Source organism: Miniopterus schreibersii (genome assembly GCF_964146895.1).
Source record: "Miniopterus schreibersii genome assembly, chromosome: 19".
In the NCBI taxonomy this organism is placed as follows: Eukaryota; Metazoa; Chordata; class Mammalia; order Chiroptera; family Miniopteridae; genus Miniopterus; species Miniopterus schreibersii.
In genome coordinates this window covers 8979076-8983939 of record NC_138119.1, presented here as the reverse complement: position 1 = coordinate 8983939, position 4864 = coordinate 8979076, and positions in this window count along the sequence as shown.

Sequence of the window (4864 nt, the reverse complement as noted above, 5' to 3'; positions counted from 1 at the left end):
GTGACTTGTTCTATTTCTAAACTGCAATGAGCCAGTAAATCCAATCATCCAAATTATTACACTGTGCATTGTATTTGGGAAACAGAGTGTAATATATAAAGAAAAAAACACACCTTTCTGAAGAGAAACCAATGGGGCGGGTAGCTGAGTCCCTGGTTTTAAAAGCTTAGAATCAAGTGGGTGTAAAATTTTCACTAGTATAACCTTACAGATGAGGAAACTGAGGACAGAAAGGTGAAGAGCCTTCCTCAAGGTCACACAGCAGATCAATGTCAGAGGTAAAACCCAACAACAAACACTTAGCTCCCAGGCCCCTTAAATGACCACCTAGATCTTTAGCCAGGGCTCCTCATAGGATGCCTGTTTTCCCCCTTATTTAATTAATAGCAACAGGAGCCACTGGCCCACCCAGGTGCTTGGTCAAGTAGCAGTTCTCACAAAATTATAACCACTGCGAAGAGGAATTGTTCGCATAGGTAGCTAGAAATTAATAAAGGAAGGGACCAAAGGAAATCAGACATTATTAAGCATAATCAAGTAGGGAACACAGGCTTGCTTCCCTAGGAAGTTGCAGCCTCACACACTCTCCAGGGCATCCTCTGCCCTGGGGGCCTAATCCCCCAAAGCAGGCATACTGGGGGAGGAACAAAAAACGGCAGGAGAATCCTCTGCTGGGCACATGCCCAGCAGAAGTCAAGGTGGTGCAGGAGGAGGTACTTGCACTTTGAGGCATGCACAAGATGAGCCCAGATGGAGACCTTGGAGGCCTGTCAGTCCAGCTGGGGAAAGGACTGGATTGCACAAGGGACACAGATCCCGGGAAGATCTAGGAAAGTGTTTGGTTATGGGGAGGAGCCAGCGTCAGCCTGCTAAAGCTTGGGAAGTTGGTTGGTTAGTTTGAAAGGAGGCCTAGTCCTTCCCAAGCCTGAGATAACATAATCAGCTTAACAAAGAATCTCTGTGTGTCTCTGTCTCTGTCTCTCTCTCACAGCTTGCCCTGTTCGTTCGTTTGTTTTGTAGAAGCCTTGTGGGTCTAGCAGCCGCCTGAGACCCACCGCAGACCGTGCAGGCTCCAAAAGACTAAGCTCCAAAGGACTATGGCACAGAATCTCTGGACACAGGTCTTCGTTCTGGGCTTGATGAAGACAAGGCTGGACTTTTTCCACTGCTGGACAGAAGTACATGAGACAACAGGAACCTGGGGGAAGCCTTCTATTTCCACTCAAATAAATCTTATGGGAGACTGCCCTGCCCAGTCTCCCATATGGAGGTCTCTCAGAATGCTTTCCTTGCAATCCCATGAAACGACCCTACTTCCAACGGCAAGAGAGTGACATCAGCTGAGTTAGTTCGGAGTCTGTTTTCCTGTAGTTCATGAACGGCAAGCTGAGAAATAAACCATGGGTTTTATCGTTGGGTAAGAAAATGACTTATAAGGCCCTGGCAAAAGTCACTGAACTTGGCTCTGATGGAAAAAAGAAAATAAGGTTGTGATTTCAGAAAGCAAAAAACAGTCACTTGAAACCATGATTCCAGCTTGAGATTTCCACTTGGCCTTGTGTTTTCCTGACAGCTAACTCATTTCTGTTTGCATAACCTAATCAACCTGAATAGCAACTTCCTCGTATGCTCCTAAAACAGCCTCCTCTCCCCCTTCTTATACTATAAATGGATCCACTATTTCTTAAGTAACTAGATCCCTTTGTTCAGTGGCAATCTCAGACTCAACGTTGGAATGTGTGGGATACCGTGTGACCAGACCAGGGACAAAGATGAGGACTGGGTGCCAACACTGGTCACAGCAGTGTTTGGCCCTAGAGTCAGAAACTTGATGGGAAATGGCATGGTCAGAAATTAGGCATGAAAAATACAACAAGCCTGCATATGAAATTATACAAAGTCTGATCTCAGGTCTTAGAAAACTTAAAGGCAGGTAGAGGAAATAAGAGAGGGGCACCCCCAATCTCTAACAATATATGTTATTTAAAGTCAGCCAGTGGTTGATGGCCTTACTCATAGGTCTGGTGGTTGCGACTGGCTGTTGGTAGAGGTAACGGAGGTTACTAGCCATCCAACTAGTCCTGTCTTCTTCCCACTGTTGATGTAAGAAACATCTAACCTGTAAGAATTTTTATGAGTTTATTTGAGACAAACTGATGACAATTGCAGGGAAGCAAAATCTCAATGGATTGAGAAAACACTGCAGAGAATGGTAGTTTTACCACTTATTTTATACATCAGAATAAGGGAAGGCGTAAGGGGGTTACCTAAAACCCATTGATGATAGATTAGGGAGTTGGGGGGGTGGGGAAGCAAAGGGGGGCATCTCTGGGATTGGATGAAAAGTAAAACGAATAGACACATATTTCTTTTACATAGGTGGGTATAGGAGAGTTAACAATTAACAACTAACATGATAACAGTAACAATGAGGGGCTGGGTGGTCTCCTGCACTGGTGCAGGGAGGGGTCTGGAAAGAGGAAATGCCCTGACCTTCCAAAGGTATGTTCAAGAGCTGGTGAAATCTTTATTTTCATGACTATGATCCCATCTATACAAGTGGCAATCTCAGACTCTACGTTGGAATGTGTGGGATGCCATGTGACCAGACCAGGGACAAAGATGAGGCAAGGCCGCCTGAGGAAACTCAAAATATTAACCTTGAACAAATCAGCCAGCATAGGCTACGAGGGGAGCTCTCAGCTGGTGCACAGGGGAATGTACAGATATTCAGTGAGAACACAGAGTTCCAGGAGAGTGGGCTGTTTAAACCACTTTTTAAAAAAAATCAAGAGAAGACCTTTCGGTTCCAGATAACATTAAGTTAGTGTTGGTCTCTCTGCTCTGTCTCTGTCTATCTCTCTGTCTCTGTCTCTCTCTCTGTCTCTCTCCCCCAAGACCAACAAAGAGAAAACAGATTTTGTATTTGTTTCACACATCTGCTTTACCTTTTGTTCTGACCCTAAACTGTTTCTCCATCTCATATGCAATTTGTTCTCTCCTGCTTCTAATAGCCTCAACCCAGCTTACGAGACGTCTCAGTTTACGAGGGTTTGATGGATTACACTCCAGGTTGATCCCTGATCGCCCATCCATCAAATATTACCAAGTCATTTTTATGTATCTGGCATGGTGCTAGGACTGGGTGCCACGAAGATGGATGAGGCATAGTTTCTACCCTCTAGGAGCTCTCAGCCTAGTGATGAGATGGATGCATAAGCAGGAAACAGTGCTATTATCGTGTGCTATGGAAGGAAAATGTGCATTTATTCAACAAACGTGTTAATGATCCCTTACTCCGCTAACGTGCCTTATGCTGTTGGAAAATACAAAAATGAATAAAACGCCTGTCTGTTTTTAAGGAGCGTCCAGTGAAAGAGCTGGACAAGTCAGCAATCACAAGTTAGGAGCACAGAAGTAGGCAGGAGGTTCACATGGAAGCCCAGAGTGCGGCACCTGTCAGATTGAAGTGGTGGCCAAAAGTTTTCCACAGAATTCATACAAAACAAGAAAAAGGCGAGCGATGGATTCCAGGCAGACGGAACAGCATGTACAAAGGCGCAGTGGCCCGGGAAAGCGTGACATGTTGGGGAAACCCACAGCAGCTCAGCATGCCTCGTATACAGAGTGAGAACGGGGGGCCTCGGAGCAAAATCTGGCCCATGCAGGGGCAGACTGGGAGCAGGCAATGAGATAGGAGACTGTTGAATAATTCACTTCGAATGGGAAATGAGGAGGGACTGACTTACGTGATACCATTGGGGACAGAGAGAAGGGGGTAGCTTTGAGAGGCATAGAGGAGCATTATGGGCAGAACTGTATTCTCCTCTAAAAAATTCTCATGTTGAAGTCCTCAGTCCCAGCACCTCAGAATGTGGCTGTATTTGGAGATAGTCTTTAAAGAGGTGATTAAGTTAAAGGGCTCTAATCCTATATGACTGCTCTACTTATAAGATTTGGACACAGAGGCATACAGAAGGAGGACCATGTGACAACACAGGGAAAAGACAGCCATCTACAAGCCAAGGAGAGAGGCCTCAGAAGAAAGTGACCCTGGTGATACTGTGATCTTGGACTGCCAGCCTCCAGAACTGTGAGGAAATAAATTCCTGTTGTTTAAGGTACCCAGTCCGCAGGACTCTATTATGGGAACCAGAGCAAACTAATACAAGAAGGAAGAGTCAGGGAACTTGGGGAGCACTGGGATGTAGGGGGCAAGGGGAGGGGAGAGTAGAGGGAGACGTTCAGGTTTCGGACTTGAGCAATCTGGCATGTGATGCAGCCGTTTTCCAAGCGGGTTAGCCCAGGGGGAGCAGGGGTTAGAGATGAAAGATGGTGCGCTCCAGCTTGGACATGCTCAGTCCTGGGGTCCCTGTACCCTTTCACTGAAATAAAACGTCTCACCTTTTCACTGACATAAAACCTCTCACCCTTTCACTGAAATAAAGCCAGAAGAGACGCACCCACCCTGCTGGGCAGTCTCAGTGCCTGATGCAAGTTCGCTCTTGGGTGACAAACTCAGCACACTTGTCACTTTGACTCACAACCTTTCTGAGGTCCCTAAGTATGACTCTCCTCCAAGAGAGGCCCCCGTTGGGGACCCGGCCTCTTTGCAGCAGCAGCCCGCAGGCATGGGGATCCCAGCCTCCCAGCTTCTCGGCACAGCGCTGACACTCTGACCTGTTCCAGTCCTTTCTCATTTGGAGATGGCATCTCCATCCCTGCTGCTCCCCCACCCCAGCGGGGTCAGGAGGAACAGGCCTGTGCTGAATACCAGCCCTGGAGCAGGGGGCCTGGGAAGCGTTTCTCTGTCACTCTCTCACCAGGTCAAGGCTTGGAAAGGCAGCTCCGCACGCCTGCCCCC